General features: G+C 38.9%; 1 protein-coding gene across 3 annotated transcripts in view; it reads left to right on the top strand.

The window, feature by feature from the left end:
- Positions 1-20,279, top strand: part of mettl15 (methyltransferase like 15) — a 40,057-nt gene that overhangs the window by 1,907 nt on the left and 17,871 nt on the right. The window lies entirely within an intron of this gene.

The raw sequence follows: 20,279 nt of genomic DNA, 5'->3' as shown, positions 1-20,279 counted from the left end.
ATTTATTCAGATCAAACGAGAGCCATGTGAAGGTATTCAAACAAAAGCAATGGTGTAGGTTTGCGTCCTGTTTACAGTTAATGAGGATAGCGGGTATTCAACCTCGTACATATTTCCACATTAAAAAGTTCCCAGAATATGTTCAGATAGGCAAATCTGTGTGTGACTGAAATGAATCTCTCTGTCCACACTGATATTTACAAGTGATTAGGATGTATTTGTATTTTCAGGCATTGTTATCCGCTCTCCCTTGGTTGCTGTGGTAATGACAGACGCATGCAAACTCATACTGAGAGGTGTTTCTCATATTCTGTCCCTCTAATGTGTGTCAGAGCGTTTGAAACACCTATCAGTGTCATACATTTCGATACACCACCACCACTAACTATTACTATTAAAAAGTACAGCAGGTTTTGAATTGGAAAAAATAAAGAATAGAGATCAAAGAAGTAGTTTTCCAGATTTGGGCATTATAATACCTTAATAGCATTTCATTGCAATCTGAAGATAACTATTAGAAACAACCTCTTCACTGATGCTTATTTTCTTTACTGAGACGTTTGTTGCTAAGGTAAAAATTCTGTTCACACAATATATAACAACTTGTTATAAAGGCACACATGAATTGGACAGGGTGCCAGTATCTTGGCTTTCACTTAATGTATGTACTACCAAGACAGATGGGCATGAGTCAAAAGCCTTCTGGTGTGGCAGGCAGCATAGGAGGGGAAGTGATGCCCCCCCTATATAATGCATGGTCAAGGCAGGTGGGGGCCATGGGTCAACAACTTAGTCAGGAATTGCGCCACTGTAAGGCTGTTGGCAGGACACAGGGTGCTGCGTCGCTCCTGCCTGAACTTTAGCACCTCTAAACTCCTCCGCTGCCCGCCCATTTGCCAACTGTCCCAAGACAGCTTGCCAATCAGATGCTATTAAAAACAGTTTGATAGATTTTGTTTTTTTTGTACGGTGCATGCTGTAGACCTCACTTAGTGTGACATTCTGTGGGAATGTTACATGGTTACATTCAGAAGTCGTGCTTTAAATGTTGCTCCACTGCACATGTCTGTTAATTTGTCTATTTATCTAATGAAACATGTGTACTGTTGCCGTTTGACTGGCTGTGTTATAACCACAGCAACATTACAAACTTATTAGGGTTTTTACTCGTTGTCATAATACGCATTCATACAGCTAACTTATAACTCTGTAGGGACAGCCACATTCTCTGTCACTCTCAGGCAACTGGAAATCTGAATTCTGACATAACCATCTGACAGAGCTGCCATTTAAGCAGTCATATTTGTGGTGGTTAAGTGGTGGTGTCACTAACCGATCAGTTGCTGTTAGGAAGAAAAGCTACTCTTAATATCAGACAAATGTTCACTGAAATCACTGAGGGCAGAGATTAATTATATGAATGGCTATTGTAAAATAATCACCAATATGTAATTACTCTTGTCAGCTGAAGCAGAGTATGTATGAATGGAGCGCTTATGCAATGATGGGTGTCAGAGCAAATACTGCAGTTAAAGTGTGTAAATGGAGGCTTTTAGTGCCCTGCTGCCTCCCACACAGGACATCTGGCTGTAAATGTGTATGCAGGTAGCTAATTTGCACTGGTAGCTTACACTATATTTTCAGTTTTACAAATGGCCATCATGCTTGTTGGATCTGGCTCGATAGTTTGTCGTAGTTTTTCCCTGAAAGTTTTCATTCACTTAACAAAGACACAGTACACAGCTCAGTAGTAACTGACTTGAATGGTTTTCTTCCTTGGTTTGATGTGTTTTTGTATGAAGCAGCATCCTGCAACATGACTTAAAACGTAGAATGGGGACTGATTTTTAGCCACACTACATGTAATGCCCCAGGGATAGTAATGATGGTCAGTTTTCCCATCGCTTTGGTCCACACTGAGAAATCTCTCATATGGATTGCCAGGGAATTTCTGCTCCTTTGATGATCCCCTGACTTTTCTTTTTGTGCCACCAACAGTAAAAAGTTTTTGCTTATTCTGTCAAATTTCTCAACATCTGCTAGATTGATTGGCACAAAAGTTTGTAAAGACGTTTATGGTTCCCAGACAGTTTATCCTAATGACTTTTCCTCTGGCGCCTCAATGAGCTGACATTTGCAGTTTTGAGTGAAATGTCTGAACATTTTTTGGATAGATAGCAATTAAATGTATAATTTATAATATATTTTGATGAAGTACATTTCATCATAGGTCTTGTTTTCAATTGTTGTCTAATTTTTGTAGTTTTAGTCTCATTTTTGTTATTGAAAAAATTTGAAGAATATTTGGACAGAAAATGAAGGTGAAGTGTATAATTTATACCCAAACTGTCCAATGTAAACATCTATCACAGTTTACTTTGGTGAATAATGGTACAGCGTTGACATTCAGCTACAAAAATAAAAGCCAAGTTGTAACCAGATATTTCCTTTAATATTGTCCTAGTCTTTTATAGAATTTGTTATTTAAATTGTGCACCAGATAGAGGTGTTTGCACTTGAGAGTTGGGAGTGACTGCTCATTTTTATCTAGGGAGATCGGTGAGAGCTGAAAAGACTCATCTATGCAGTTCGCCAAACCAAGACAATGAGCTGAGATCCATATAGAGCTGCTTGGTGGAGGTGGAAGAATCTGTAACCTCTGTAAACAACAGAAAATCTGTGAATTCAGTTTAAATGGAGTTTTTAAACTTTGCTGCCACCACTGTGAAATACTAATAAATTCACAATTTTGGGTTTAGGTTTTCTTAATGGAAATGTTTCAGGAAGCAACCTCTTTAATTCGGTTATACTCATAGTTAAATAAAACAGTTGTGCTGAAAAGGACGAAGCATGAGGAGTCCTCCACTGGCGCAGACTGCTTGTGTAGGGGACCTCCTCTAGAATAGATTAATGAGCCATCAGCTGAGAGTCCAGGGGAGAAACCCTGGGCTGCTGTGGAAGGAGAAACGAGCTGCCTGCTCTTACATTTCAGTCTCAACACACTCCCCCTTGTGGAATTAATGAGGCCATAAGTGTTAAATCTACTTTTTTGGATCAATATCAGAGTCTTTCAACAGTCAACTTATTTTTGATCAGATTTAGACAAATAAATATTAGTTGGAGAGCTTAATATTAGACTTTGTAATTTTTGTCCTCAGTTAATGCATAAAGTTATATCTATGTCATCTGCTGATGCAAAAGAAGGTTCATTATTCCTAACAACTGATTAAAAATTGACTTGAGGATATGTTAGCATTGATGTTGAATGTATGACGTAGTTTTATAATTTATAGGTCAAGTTAAACAGTTTTTTTTTGGGCATACATACAATGTAATTAGGTTCTTAGGAATTTTCACATGCACATTTCACCCTGTTCACAGTCAGAATTGGTTTCTGTCTGTTCTGTTTGTGTTTTCTGTTTCTGTATTTAAATATATTTTTAACATCACTCCGTAAATTCTGATACTCTTAACTCTTTATCATGCAAATCCAAAGGCAACAATAGTAAAAAAGTAAAGAACTCATAAAAGTGTACACTGTTCTTAGGACTACCAAAGCACTGTAATTTTAAGTCTGGGATCATCATTAACGTAACAGAAGCATTAATGCCATCTTATGTAGAAGGCAGGTGGTCGTCGATGAGGAGCTTGCACACCATAAATAGCACGAACCAGGCTAGACTCATGATGACAATGAAAATCTAGCACAAAAATACAGCAAAACAGGCAAACCACAAATCACAGGTGTTGTAGCTTGTTAAGGCCCTGAACCACAGCAGACTTAGTTGAGTGCTGCATTTTTCACTTCCCCTGTTATTTGGGTTATTTGGCTGGCTGTAATTCGGACACATGAAGAGGCACTCTGTTCTATGGATAGATGACCACAAAACACTCCACCAGCTGCTACTTCTCAGTGTTTTTTTTTTCCTCGTTCTCCTTTTTGCATTTTTAGATGCAAGATAGAAAGCAGAGTGGGAAAGGTGGTGTGCAGTGGTCTTGCGTGAAGTACTTAAGAAGTTACCATCTGTTTTATCTCTCATTTTTACATTAAATGTGGTTTTTGCAGTGGTGAGCACAGGTGGATTTGAGGAATATATAGCTTATGGGGGCTGTCAGGGAGGAAAAATGCATCAGTGTCAATGAGTGCTAATGTGAGCGTAGGATCTTTTTTTTTTACCAGGTACTGAGTGTTCCGGCTTGTGAAAGGGGGCACGTATAGGGTTAATGTGATTTTGTCTTGTTAAATTATTTTAAAATCTCAAAGCTGAATTTTGGGCCAGCTGAGGTGAGAAATGACTCTCTAAGTCTACAGTAAAGGGAGTGTTGTGCAAGACTATTTGGAAACTTAATATGTAATCTATAAAACCTCTATTGTAAAACAGACAGGGAGCAACTGAAAATTAAAATTTGTGGGATATATACTCTCTTTCTGGTCTTTTTGAAAAATGTGCAGTTAGATAAAAGGTCCTTTTTTGTGACTTTGTCTGTGCTGACTTATATTCCCAGCATCAGCCACGAGAAGCGCTGTTGTGAATACAAGGAAAGGGGTAATATGATCTTGTCTCTTCAAATTAGTTAAAAGCCTTGTAGATGCTGTTTGGGACATACAGCTGAATTCAAGAAATGGCTTTAGGAGTAAATATAAAGCACAGGAAGTCACAGTAGTTGCATCCTCAAGATTTTACTTTTGTGTCTTTTTGTGAGGAACTTTTTAACAGTTAAGACAGGCAATTTAAAAATGAAGTTTTATTTATTTTGATTTTAGTTTCATAGCTGCTGTAAGTGTACATATGTATTTTATGAATATTCCAGGGATTTACTGTAATCTTTTATTTACTATTTTTTATTTTCTCTAATCAGATATATATGTGTAAGTACTGAAGTGTGATTTTTAAGTTACATAAATTTACATATGCTTCAGAATGACATTTTATTTATGCTACTCTGGCAATACCTATTGGAATTGGTGTACTTATACTTTAAAAAGTCCACACAAACTTATCTGTCATACACAATGTACAGAATAAATACTATCTGTATTATCTGGAGCAAGCTACTTACTGTTTTCTCTGTTCTAAATTTGCCACCACAAATTTTTCTGGGTCCTGACAATGTTTTTTTCTTTTTTTTTCTTTACACTCCTTTTTTGGGAGCACTGACTAGTGAAAGAGGAGGCTGGTAAATAATTGATCCTTGTAATTAAACACTCCAGCCAGGGATGCTGGGGCTGATTGACGGCCAGATATTAGGCCCTTGTCTCGTAAGGTTGCAAGTTTAGTCTGAGGTTATCAGTGGCCAGAAGAGTCTTTCTCCCTCCCTGCCTCATTACTTTCATGAGTAGAACATTTCATAGTGGAGCGGTGGGTGGGGGTGTGGTGTGAAGACAGTCTGGGACTTCATTAGCCAAATGGGGTGCCTCAGTCTACAGAGCGCCAAATCGTTCAGCCTTGCTGAGCAGACAACCCCTTTGTGAGTGCTTCACCACGCTGTCCTGTAGAGTTGTTTTAGCCCTTTCATCTAGCACATTCTTCAGCTTCAGGTTCACCTGAACAACAACTTAAACAAATAAAGTAAGCTTTCTTTCGCCTACCTGAGTAAATGGTGTCTATTATACCTTAGCTCAAGTAAACCTCCCTTCCACCCTCTGAACTATATTTGCTCACCATTCAGTTTTGCTATTGCTTACAAAGCTGTATCTTACACCTTAGGGTGCCGTATATTGTCCAATAAAGCTTAAATGCTCCTCTAAAAGTAAATAATTTCCCAAATGTTGCACTTTATTAATATTAGATTGAATTTGCCATAACAACATTGAGCGTGTGTGTGTGTTTGTGGGTGTGTGTGTGTGTGTGTGTGTGTTTGAGTGAGAGACAGAGAAAAAGAGAAAGAGAGGGAAAAAGAAACCTTTACAACTGATGCATCCACATAACATTAAATAATGGTGTATGGCAGAGTAGTGAATCGAGGGAGACTGTGCTGGTACAACATCAATTACTAAGAGTTATATTTGCATATAGATTTAATAATAATTATTGAAATTGTATAACTCTATGCTCACATGCACCCAATTTTGCTAAATTTAGTAAAAATAAACTGAAACCCATCCTCAATGCCGAACTGATACTATTACAGCAGGTTTTATTGCAGTATTTACATTTGTTCCTGGTGTGCGAGTGTGGGTATGCTAATCAGATACAGCTGGATTGAGATGACTCATTCCTGCAACACATATTCAATTGATGTTTGCGTGAGGTCCAACTGCATTATCTCGGTGGTCTTTCTTTTAAATATGTTCAGGCTAATTATATAATAAAACATTTGTCATTTAGTCCACTTATTGTTTATCACTGTTATTGTTTAGATATCATCTAGATTTACTGTGTGATTTTAATTCTTATTTTTATGATCAATGCTGGCTTTTATGAAATGGTTCCACTTCTTGTCATACTGTTAGACTATGAAAATGATCTGAATGCAAAAAACACATTTATTTTCAGCAGATTTATACTTGCAGAAAGGGTGATTTATCATCAATGTTCAGATATTCTTTTGTTTAACATGTAAAGAAATTAACATGACTTCTTAAAAAGAGAAGAAAATAATTAAATTGACATGCACACAGTGCATTTTACACTTGTTTTTAAACTGAGTTTGATGCCTTTACCATTAACTGGTGCATTCTTAGTACAAATCGGTGAAGGGGGAATTTATATACCTTGCTGCAGTAAATGGTTTGTCATGTTAGACCTGCTTCCTCTCTTTCATTAGATGGTGTTTTAACAGCAATCTCATTTTGCTGCATCACTACTTTCTACTGTAAAAGCCTAAACCACGCCTAAGAATATTACTAACAGACTGTCATACGGCAAGCAGTAATATGTGTGGTGATGTGATGATGTAGATGAAAGAGTTCTGCTTTCTGTGTAGCGTCATCAAAGGTGCGGCCCAAATCACAAAACCCATTTTTGAGCACTGCTTACATACAGCTAACAAATGGGGATAATTCTGCTTTTTATCTGATCATCGAGATGGAATAGAAAATGATTGTTGTTTGTACACTTTTCAGTTGTGAAGTCCCTCCAAACACTATTATAAACCCAGGTCTCGTGGCCAGTTTAGACTGAAGGCAATTTAAAACAAGTGCCATGTATACTCTCTTACTGATCTTGCATGTGTTCCTGCATCCAAATGATGAAATGATTAAACTGCCGTTGCACCTCTTCTGATAAAAGTCAGTTGCACTGACCTTATCGGTGTAACCAACATTATCTATATTCCCAGCAGCATCCAGATGAAGTTCTGTTGTTCTCAGCTGGGGCGCTCCCACTCCTTGCCTACTCAGTTTCCTGACTAATTTGGCAGGGAAGAGCATGTCCGCTTGACACTACATGACACTACTGACCTAAACAAGTAACAGAAGTTTCCTCACTTCCCTCTCATTGTTCCTACACCATGTCTACCTCCACATTTTAACTAGAGTGACGCTGCTTGGGCTCGTTGATTTTATATAAAGTATATTATAAACACCTTGCTTAAGATTAATCTCTTAAATGCCTTTGTTCTTTTTGAACATTACAATGGGCACAGTCTTTCTGAGGACCATTGCATCAGTTCTCACATTAAGTACCACAAAGCTTGCTGCAGACTCTTGTCAGTACACCAGCCGTAAACTTCGTGCTTCAGAGGTCAGATGTACTTTGACTCATAGCATCTTCACCTCTTGCTGATGAGTAGCTCAAGGAAATATATGCACACTGACAGCAGTGCTAGATGTAGTAAATCTCACCCTCACTGTATCAGCAGTGTCATGCTGAGACATAGCACTCACACACAAGCTTATGTACCCTCCAGGCAGCCTAGGCTCCTAAGGCTGACCACTACTCCCCAAAGGCTAAAAAGACTGATGTCAGAGATTGAAAACCTGGAGCTGGCTGATGGTCATTTGTCTGAGTGGCAGCTCAAAGTCTGACCTTTGGTCACTTCCACCTTTAGGAGCTAGACTCTCTGTGCTAGCACCTTAAGCTGGGGGATGGACAGTGTGACCATGTAGACTGTGAGAAAAATGAGATTTGTAGACCATTAAACATTAATACTGTTTAGCCTGGTTGCAGATCTCTGAATCTCTGCCCACATCTCTAATTTGTAGGAGTGAATGGGAACGTCATCTTCCTGTGCCAGAGTCAGCAATACAGTCACATAAAAAAACAAAAATAACAAGAAGCGTGGATAAGACACACCTACACTGGCTGTTGTAAGTCGACATATTTGTTCAAAACACAGGACATTTGTCATCTGTTCTCAGCAACTACAGCTTATAGTGATATTACTTACTATTTATTGGTTAGGGCAAAATAATTCTTCCTCAAAAACTCAATCAATAAGGAAAAAAGAAAACAATGCAAGGCGTACTGATATACCTACAATATGTCTCTATACAAATGTGATGTACTCTGTGGCATTTACAGTGCCTCCACCTCTTTTTAACAAGTACTGTAAGTACAAAACATTGGTGGACTGATGATAGCGCCAGTCATGGAAAGGCCCAGGGAAACTTTATCAAAAATCAGCACAAAACACTGCTCTGTGAAGCTTCCCTCTGAACCTACCCCTCCCCCACGACATCTCCACTGCCCCCACCCCATTCCCTACTTCCTTTCATTTCATATTGTATTGTCAACCCAGTCTTCAAACTACTGGAAGCATCTTCTTAAATGCCTTTAGATGTCTTTTCCCTATTACCATGCCTTCCACAACGAGGCCTTCATTTAGCTTGACTCCTCTTTGCACTCCCTAATGGACTTGGCCCTGTTCTTCTTTTGTCTTCCTTTAGTACCATGAAATTCACCTTCGGGAGAGAAAGCCATCTTTCCTGACGCTTCTTTACATTTTGTGAATATAGTTAGATGATTCCGCCCCCTCTTTTCAGTTTCACGTCTGTTTTCTCTTGGGCTTTATATAGTTTGCATTGTTTCCTTGGCACACTGTATTGACAGTAATGTCACACTTAAGAGAAATCTTTCAGAGCAGGCACCAATGAAGCACGTAATCATTTTGAATAGATCCACTGCATCATATTTGACCTTATTTCTTGTTTCCTGTTAAAACAAAGAAATAACCTTTTGGCATTTCTGTCACAGCTTGTGGTGCTTCCTATCCACTGGAAGTTAGCAGTCTATATTTTGTATTTTAACAACTGCAATTTGTAAGCATGTCAAAATAACAGCGTAAGAGGTCAGACAACCAGACTGAAAACGAGAAGTTTCCATTTTCAGTCCAGACGGTCCTCTTAAGAAAAAAGACAGCACTGGAAGTTCACACTGCTTAAAGCAGCTTATGTTTACATTCAGTGCCAAAGCTAGAGGTAGAGTGATATACAGGGCAGCAAAATGTCATCCAGGGTTTGCATTTCCTCTCCTACTCAAACTCAGCGTTGGTTTATTTTACCTTTGAAGGTGAGCTTTCCTTATCCTTACCCTAGTAGCTGTAGTTTCCTAAACGTAACCATTATTTAATTGCAACCAAGAATGTTTTGTTGCCTAAACATCACTGTGCCTTTGTCCTCAGAGCAGCAGTCCAGAAAATACAAATAAGTAGCTTATTATTCTTTTTTTACAGTATACTGCTGTGAAAGATTGGCTGCAGATTCTTGAACTACATAATATGGTGGTATGTGATGTCTTGTCTGACATTCAGCACACACAACGTCATGTCTCATGACAGTACACCAACTGCGTCATACAGACAGCGTAAGAAGTCAAGGTATGTGCTCATTCAGGGAGCAAATGTGATAAAGTCTGTGCTTAATGTACATTAAGACTCCACTGTGTGATTTTACATATAAAATAATGGGTGTTTTGATACATATCATGTGCTGACCATGTGTGTTGTTAAGACAAGAGTGCTTTCCTGCACCTCCCCTTGTTTTTGTCCAAGTGCATAGTGTGCGCAGGTTACTGACCAGCGTCTTGCAAAATTAGGTTATGATGGATTATGATAGCATTAAGCGAGCATACCTACCATATTAAAAATCCACTCGAGACATGTTTTAAGATACTTAAAATGTTCTGCTTGAAATAATAATTTCTATCTGATGTGATTTATCCACAAAAAAGTTCAATTACTTTGGTAAAAATTCTTAGAATTACATCTACCCCTTCTCAGTCAGTCTGTGTGCACTAGAGGATTCATGTTTCCCTAACACGCTTGTTATAAGTTGAATACTGAGCCACGATTGGCTTCCACACCAGTTGTGATGTCACTAAATTGTTCTCGTAGGTGCATGTGTTAAACTTAGTTTTAAGGTGAGCACAGACAAACTTTCCACCTTCAACAGATGAATGTGAAAACAGCCCCTCCAGTGTCAAACTCTGCACATACATCATTCTGCACAGTGAAGGTCAAACATCCAAGTAAAATAACAACAAGCGAAACACAATTTTTTGTGGATGGAGACCTCAATATTGCAGCATTAATTCTGCCAAAGCTTCTCTTTGGCTCATAACTAACAGAGTATAATAATAATATCTGAGATTTTTTTTTTAAAGCAAAATGACAAATAATGCAGAAATGTACCCCTCTAGAATATTCAAATACCAGCTCAGCTTTGACAATTAAGATTTGATTATCATGAACGGCTGTCTCCCACAGCTACAGAGCACAGAAGTGAGGCTGGAGTCTTTGCTGATGTCAGGATGTGTATCCTGGTGCCACTATGCTATATGAGTATTAAAAAAAATCTGTTTTGTAGATTAGGTAGTTGTAATTTTTCATAAATTTCAAGCTATTAAATCCTTAGTTACTTAATAGTTTAAGCCTGACATGCTATTAAAGTAAAATGTCAAAAATGTATCCTAGTGTAACTGTGTTTTAGCAGACTCAGCACCCTCCTGATGTATGTCAGTGTTAGAATGAACATTAACATTAAACACTGATGTTGTTTTAATTAAACACATAAGTTTATATTTAGGATATCTTGCACTAACTGTAAAGACATTTTTAACAGTCACTGGACCTTTGTTGTAATGCTCCTGCAAATTTGACTCATCATTTTACTCACTATAATTTGCTTGTTACAACCTGCATTCAGTTTTATGCGAAAATGAATCTTTCCAGCAGAGAAAATGTAGCTCAGTAAATCTCCAACCTGCAAGACAAAAACAGACAGTTTGGCTGGGGGGGTGGGGGTGGAGAGTGATGACTCATGCACACAGTAGAGGTCCCTCCCTTCCCATTTTTTTCAGTGTCCAATCAGTTCTTCCCCAGCTGTCACTCATTGCCTCCAAATCAGATCCCCACAATGCTTTACTCTCCCTTCTAAATCACTTTATTTGCAAAGGTTTAGAACATTCAAGGTAAATAAAAATGCCATTCACATCACTTTGACACACAGATTGCTGCTTGATAATGTGATTACCTTGCAGTGCAGATGATAATCCTCTGCATCCATGATGTTTTGCTCATGCAGTGGCCCCAAATCCAACTGAAACACACATGAACATATTCTCTAATGCTTCAGAATTAAAGTTACTGCTTTATGTACGTTGAACAATGTTTTCATTTTGACAGAAAAAAAGTCTAGTACTTCATCAAAACAGTTCTGGGAGCACTGTAATTAAATAAATAAACTGTAATTACTTTCAGATAACATTTTCAGAATGCAAGCAGCCTATAAAATACGGTAGAAAGACTAATCGTTGCCTTGGATTGCCCACGTACAGTAAATATTGAGTTATTGGCTCATAGTTTCAGAGAAGATACAAGTGCCTGCTATCCTTGTTTCTCCAGGGATCTCCTCAGCACCACCGTGGTGTAAGAGCCAGTCTCAGGACTCCTTGAGGTGGGCGGATGCTTGACATGGGCTTTATGAGCTTTATGTAGAGGAGGACAGGGACTGGGGTTTTCCTCTTTGCAGTCAGATTTTTATTGAAAAATATAACAAATGTAACCATGGAACAAAGGCAGAGCTGCTATAAATTATGCGAAAGTGGTAGTGAGAAAAAAAGAGCACATGAGGGAAGGGAAGAGAAGAAAATGTGAGGGGGTTGAGGATGTAATGGTGTTTGATTTGAGGTGACTAGAGTGAGGAGAGACATTACAGTATTACAAGAAACTTCACAATATATCAGCAACTGTACATAAAGCATACAAGATCTCTCCAAAACTGAGTGACACATCATGTAAAGGAAAGTGCTTGGGAGGCACTGGTGTTTTTAATGGCACTGGTAACATCTAGGAAGAACTTGAGGAGGCACAGTATATCTTCATGTCCTCCTCCATGCTACAGGGTGAGTAAAAGTAATAGTTTTAAATGCAGTGATTCCAGTAAGAGACAAACAACCACCCAACCATCCATTAAATTAGGAGTCATTAGATCTCCTAGTTTGGCATTGTACCTCAACAACTGTGACCCTAAATAGTGATAAAGTGATACAGTATTTAGGTTTCTAGACTTGTGAATAATTGTGTTGCTCTGTCAAAATGTTTTTAAAGTTGTTAAGTCACCCATATACAACCAATAGTATGATAGGCTCTAAGATGACAGATGTGGCTAACTGTGAAAACTTGCCCAAGGTGGCATTTTTTCCAGCAGGCTTGCACCCTCATGTGATGTACAGATAATATAAAATAAATAATATTGATAAGCCTGTCTAACAGTCTAATGCAACCCATTTGTTTTGTCATAAAGTTTACTTTTATCATGCCTATAATGTTTGATTTTTGTTGACATTGTCATAGTGGTGGCAGTTTAATTGTGTTCTAACATTGACGTCATAGTGATGGTGTTGTACTAGATTATATTAAGAGCTGTTTCTGACATTCTGTCCCCCTTACGTATGTTAACGGCAAGCAAACAAAATAATTACCTCTCAGTATATTGTAACATTTAATAGTATTATTGGCCTTTTGGTTTTTTGGTGTTGTATTGTTTAGGCTTGAGCATTTAAAGCATTTAAGGTTTAAGGTTCATGTCCATAACATGATGAAAACATATATTTCCTCTAGTTGCTTGCAGCCATAGTTTGATGTTCTTGGGTTTTTTTTTTTTATATGTGTCTCTGAGATTTCTGCTGCCACCCTAAGTACAGTGAAGGGAAGTGGTATTTCTGTTGTGGTGCTCATTCCCACTGGGCCCCACCTGTTTCAGCAATGCAAAATGATACATTCACACCTACAGCCAAAAAAATTTTTGTCACCAGTTTACCTAACCTGAGGGACAATGTTGAGTTTCCTCTGACAGCTCCCACATCCCTGGCGGCCCCAGGATCAGCACCTTGGACAGCGAATGTTGCACACTTATGTACAAAATGTTAAAAATGATCCACCTGAGCTGAAAGCAGGAGACTCTATTGATAGTCTTGAGCCTTCACTACAGATGATCATATTATTATTTCTGATTAGTGGAATTTGGACATCTGGGAGCCTCCAGACAGATAAAGTCACATTAACCAGAACACGTGCTCATGCCCCTATTGGAAAAATAACATTTCAAATCGACTCATTCAAAATTAGTTGTGTAGGTCTCAATGATAAATATAGATTAAATTTCCCAACTACTCAAGTTATGTATGTTTCTCCTTGTGAGAGCTAGCTTTACTTGCATATGATTAAAATACATATTTTCTAAGTTTTTTTTCAAATTTGAAAGATGTTTAAAGAAGCAGATCTCTTATTTCTTGGCTTTTGTTCAGGCATCCACTGCTGCCAGTTTGTCAATTTAAACTCAGTTTGTGGCAATTTTAGCTCCTGGTTATTTTTCCTCATCCCAGGGGACCTGCAAACTCTGATGCATAATCACGTAGTGTAATCATATTCAGGTAGAACATTCATGATCATTGACCTAGCAGAGGTGTCTTATTGAAGTACCCTCACTTCTTTGTTCTTGCTTTCTTGGATTTTTATCACATATGGACTTCTAGTTACACAGAGCTTTACCCAGCAGTTACCCAAGCTTCACTCTCCTCTGCCCTAACATAACCTTTATCCTGCAATGTTAGAGGTGCCTTTAGGTAGAAAATAACAGACCCAGAGGAGGAGATGTCTCCATTCTTTACCTTTGCCCCCTCATTTTTTGTATATCAGGACATTTTATTGTATGTTATGCTTTACATATTGTTTTGTACTGTTTGCTCTCGAACATACAAGTTTTTACTGTTGCATTGTGTGTCTGTGCAGTGGTTTTTCCTTATAACCAATTAGGAACTGTAAAAAAAAAAAACAGTTGACTAGAAGCAGCTTATGTAGACCTAAACCATATTATGTCAAATATTTGATCAACACTATTGATTTACTTGTTTCTCCACAGATACAGTTAATAAGCTGATTTATGTCCATGGCTTTATGAACCTTTATGAATATTTCCTGAGCTTAAAACAAGGTGACACCAGAAGAAACATAAAGACACGTATCCATGCCTATGTGTTTCATAACATCCCAGATTGTGATTGAAATTTGCTATATATGGTGTGGGGGACACACCATGACAAACAGACTAGCCAGCTTCCTGAAATTGTTTAGATAATTTTCCACTATGTCCTCTGCCTTGTGCTACACTGAGAACTATGGCCTATGGTCTGTTGCAGCCAATCCAAAAAAGGAATGTCTCTGGAAAAAGGACAAAACACTGGCTAGAAAGTATGCCCATGAATGCCTAGTCGGTATTTGTGACTTTGTCAACATTTTTCCCAGCAAAGAAAGCAAGTGAAGGAACTCTTAGTAGCTGAAGTAGTGTACATCAAAACTTTAGTCCTGGGCATTACTCAGTGATCCTTACTTTAAGTGCCCGTGGCTGCCATTAAAGGCAGCACAGTCCCATTTTTTGCAGCATATACACTGAGCCTCTGTGGATATGGCTGTACAGTAAACGATACACATTTACTACCAGCCTCTCTCTTGCTCAGTCACATTCTCCTCAGGGGAAGATGCTCGACAGTGCGGTTGCATCTTGCTGTTGCTTCCTTTACAAAATCATGGCAGTGGTGTTAAGTGATTGATTAGATCAAGATTGGTACAAACTAATCAAAAATTAAATGGTGAAAGCTATGGTGGTCTCAAATATGAATTCTTTAGTAGTTTAACTGTTTCACTATAAGCTGAATATTTTTTCTTTTAATTGACAGGACAAAATAAGCAATGTGAAGACATCCCTTTGGATCTGGTATCTTCTTAGGAGCATGAATTGTTGAATTCATCATTAGTTGAGTGTGCACTTCTCACAAACACGTGCGAACATGTCATTAGAATTTATATAGTAGCCCTGTGTGTAGCATCATGCCCTCATTAGATTTTGTTTATGCAGATTTTGCAGTGTTAACCTCTGTCAGCCTTGTTATACCTGTGCGTACACGTTGCCAGGAGCATTTCCAGCAAAACAAACAGCGTGACCCAGTCAGCTTATTTAAAAAGGATGTGAACAGTGCAGGTAACAGGGCAGTGACTTACACTGATGAGCAACATATGTAAACACAGCAATAATTTTCCCGCTAATATCATGAAAAACACAATTGGCACAAGTTTTGTGCATTTGGGCACAAGCCGATGAGTACAGCTAACTGACTTTTGGGTGACCAAAGAAGCAGCATGGCCCAGTCTTAAAAAGGGGCTTGGCTTTATTATTTGTAGGTTGACTTAAGTCAGGCTTCAGTAAATCAGATCACCTCCGCTCGGCCCCGCTCTAGCCTGAACCCTACTTCAAAACAACTGAGGAAATAAAACATTTATTTTTGTTTATCTTTTACCAGCTCATTTGCCTTTTCAGCTCACTTTCTTATTTGCTTTGCACCAGCACACATTTAATCATGTGTCACGTGCAATTAGCATGATAACATTCACCAAATTAGAATTTATCCTTTGGGGAGCATGAATATCAGAACCAAATTTCATGGCAATAATCCATTCAGTGTTCATGACATTTAACTGTGGGCCAAAGTATTGGACCAACAGAAGCACTGAGGGGCTGGCTCACAGACTAGAACGGACAGTGCATACCTATAGCCGCATGCTTTGCATAGCTATAAGCAAAACCCATATTGCTATATCTTCACGGGTGTGTTTACTTTGAGTGTTAAAACATGTTATAGAAAAACAACCCTGTCATAAATAACTCCACACCCTTACAGGACTGAATTATGGAACCATTAAAGAGCCTTCACGTTGGTTGGAGTTTTTAAAGTCTCATTATGCAGTTTTTAAAGCCCAAATCCTAAAACCAAATCAGAGAAAAAAACAACATTTCCTCTTTCCTCATTTTGGATTTGGTTTGGAAATGACCTACATCTGACATACTACACATGGGTGTTTTTGGAGGCAAATGAGCAAATACTGTTGTTACGCGTGTAGACGTGTCTTGTCCTACCTAGCTCAAATACCTCCTCAGGTGCCTTTATTTAAACTCGTGCCAAAAGAGTGCAAACAGCACTGAATAGATGAGGAATGAAAGTATTTGTCGTAACTCTGCAGCATTCCTTTGACAAAAGAGAGATTAGCTTAACATATAGAAAGGCATTTGGAAGGAGCCCTCTGGCAAAGAGTTTTGTCAACATTTTTTGTACTCCTGTATCACTTATTCACTCGCTCTCTTCTGCTCTCAGACACACAGGTAGTATGTTTAGTACACTTTAAATTTAGGCCACATGCATCTCAGACATCACTGATCACCATCAACATAATCTCTTGACAGAGTAATTGCGGGGAGCTTTCATGCCTTTTGAGTTTGTCTGCTCTCACTGGCCATCTGTTTTGTGCACCCTCCACCCCCACCACCTTCTCCACCTCCTATCTGCAAGATCAATGCACACACCTATGACATTTGTCTAAACGAAGTAGAGAGAGGAAAAACTTATTTACACCCAAGTAAAGTTAAAACCAGCATGCAGAGGTAGAGAAACAGACTGAAGCTGTAATGAGGTGATACAGGCATAAGCATGCTGTTAAAAAGTATTGTAAAATAAACTTGATATAATTTAAGCATAGCCGCAGTGTGAGATTTATATCCACAGTCAAGTCCACAAAAGCCTCGACCGGGTATGTAGACACTTCACCACTGGCAGTCGATAAAACCACCGTCATACCCATAATCACAACCTCCACCTTTGTCTGTTCATAACATGCTCTCATGTCGCAAACCTGCCAAATTCGTGTGCACTTGTATCTCGCCATGAACTTTGTGTGACAGAGAAAGAAATGCAAACCGGTTACCTCCACTCTTGCCATGGCAACGGACGCGACAAGAAAAGCGATCCTGTACCTGTGTATCTGTCTCCCTAATGGTCTGTGTGTTAGTGTAACAAGATCTGTAAAAACTCCCCTCAATGACATTTTAGATCTCCCACTGTAACTGACCTGGGCTGGGGAGTCACAAGTAGGATTTAGGTGAGTACTCAGGCTTCTCTCAGGTTCCTGTTTCCCTTTTCCTAATGAATTCAACCATAAGAAGACTTGAGATGAGGCCCCTTTTTTCCATATGGTCAGGATATTATTTACAGTTGTATGAGTATGTACTATGTGTGTAAAATCTCATTAATGCAAAAATTATGTTTTTCCCACATCATATGTTTGCTGTATCTCTCTAAATAGATGCTCTTACCCATGTTTTTGATGTAACATACCAAATGAGATTCTATAATGTGTTTACCTTTTTCCTTTTGGGAAGAAAAGCTTTCATTAAGAATGCTGTGGGGTGACTGCTGAAGTGTCCTGCATTATAGCACCTTGCAGCTTCACTGTTGGACTGCACCACTCGGACCTCTACTAACTCTCCTATTCCCTCTGCTGGGAAAGGCAGATATTACACACCCTAAAAAGAGTGCAAAACATAGACTACAGAAATTACTTTTATTTTAAGTATCATTTCGGCATTTAGAGTCTAAGATGACCCGTGTTCGGCTTAATTCCAGTCTGCTGCTTTCTTTGGGAAGGCCTGGTCTAGGTGAGAGCCTTGCCGACAACCCTCTGTATGAAATATCAATGTGAATGACTCACTGCCAAGTTTGGTGTCAATCATCATCGCAAATGCCAAACCCATTATTACAAAATCTTTTCAAGAGGTTGTTTTGTCCATCTGGTGGCAGAAGAAGCAGGCTTTTTGGAAAAGAGGGAAGGTTTTCACAGCAGCATTCAGAGTTTTCTGAAGAAGCTTGTTTTCCCTCAGGGCGAAGGAACTAGATTTTCAATTTACCTTATAAATGACCTTGTAAACATCCAATTCTCAATTTTGGGTTGCATGCACTTAATTTTTAGCTTAGTTTATTTGGTGTGTGTATGTGTGTGTGAGTGAGGGAAGGAGGTGCAACTTGTATTAAACCTCATAAAGATGGATAGTGTCTCTGTTAAGCGTAGCAGTGATACAAATGTGAATATACAGTATTTATATTTCCAACCAACCACCTCTGAGAATATTGAGCATCTGCTGGCAGTCTGTTCTGTCATTTGCAGCAGTAAAATAAATAGGCTTTACCTTTGTTCTTTTGGCCACAGCTTCCTTAAGATGTGACAAAAGATTGTTGTGACAAGTGCTGCACACTCCAGTAGAGGACCAGTTTGTCTCCTGGTTGCTTGTGTCGACGGTTTCGATAAAAGCCAGCCTACTTTGCTGTTTGTGTTTCTGTTTTCGTTTTCCTTTTTTGTATTGAATAGCACAACAGGCAAGTTCATTATGCGTGTGACTCATCCCACTAGCCCACACCCCCTCCCCATCTGCTGCTGTGCGCTGGAAAGGAGAGGGAACCGCCATTGATCACTTCTTCCCTCACACATGCACGCACACACACCCCACCTTCAACGTCACTATCGATCGACAGGTTTAATGTTTTTGTGGGGAATAGCTGGCATTTCCTTTTGTGTCATTTTACATCTGTTCCCTACCATTTGCTGACATTATAATAAATCACAGAGCATAAATTGCAAAAAATAAAAAGTAAAGAATAATCAAGCCAATTATTCAGACAATCTCAGACTGTTCAGTCAGTGCAGGGTGGGGATTTTTTTTTTTTGTAGCAGTGACAGTCAAGAAACACATAAGGAAGTATACCTGGACAGGAGATGTTTTCTGCTTTGCAAGTCTTATACCATGGATACAGCTGAGTTAACAGCTACCTGACAAACAGCAAAGATGCTGCGGAATGGTCGGCAGGTATTGGACATTTCCTTGATAAAACATTTTCCCATTCACTTCCCTTCATGATATGATTGAATGGTTTAAGGTAAATTAACAGAATGTTTTCTGGAACGTTTTTCTGAAATTAGAGGCTTACAAAAGTCCAAGTTTTCACAATAAGGAATTCTTCACAAAACAGATTTTTTATAACACAGTAGAGAGCTAACACACACACACACACACACACACATATATATTTCCGCTTTGAAAATGATAGTGTTCACAGTGCTTGTCAAAAATCATTGTAGCCAAATGCAGCGACATCCACCACCAAAATCACAACACACTAAAGGACCAGCAATGCAGAACCAGTGATTTTCATTTAGATATTCCCATTTATTCATGATTTTCATTTTTCTGACGCAACAGCTCTCTTGCACTTGAGCAGCATGCTAGTGGCACTGTGAGCAGTACCATTTCTATGGTGTCACAGAGTGTTTTAGTTGTATTTTTACAAGACCATCTTGAGAGGACTTTTTAATGAAAAATTTAGGCTAGAGTCAGAAATTAACTGGGGCCTTAAATGCGGGGCCAAAATTGCCACACACTGTTGTTCACACGACCTACATACGTAACTATTTGTAACTGTGAGTCCGTACTACTACGCAACAGTGTTACGACACCTGGCAGAGGCCAGGCAATCCTGTACCTGCAGTGAAGTTGGCTGCTGCAATGTACCCAAAGCAACCCAAATCCTGGGCTGTCACCAACGCCGCCCTCAGTAAATAAAATGGCAAAGAAAGTCACTGCTTCTGTGATTGAAAAATTGAAAATAGACTTGCTTGGTGTTCAAGTGGTGAATAAGAGGACTCTCCTCCTCTGTAAAGCATACAGGGCTCACCTACATACACATAGCCTTGGACAGCTGAAGGCTAATCATGAATTTGTTAAAGGAACGTGAAATAATATTCAGCTCACTGCCACCAAACAAGCACTCATCATCAATTTGGTTATGATAACATTTCTGATGCTATAGAATTTAAAATGACTTTCGTCTGGTGCCTTACCTAAAAGTGTCAGCAATTGGCAGTAAATGTTAACTAGCTAATGTTAACGTAGTCTCGCATAGCCAGACCTATCCCCATACTTTGTTTTACTGCTGTGCCAATGCTGGCGAAATGCTAATGTC

The sequence above is a fragment of the Toxotes jaculatrix genome, chromosome 1 (genome assembly GCF_017976425.1).
Source record: "Toxotes jaculatrix isolate fToxJac2 chromosome 1, fToxJac2.pri, whole genome shotgun sequence".
NCBI classification, from domain to species: domain Eukaryota; kingdom Metazoa; phylum Chordata; class Actinopteri; family Toxotidae; genus Toxotes; species Toxotes jaculatrix.
This window is presented reverse-complemented; position numbering and strand designations above follow the sequence as displayed.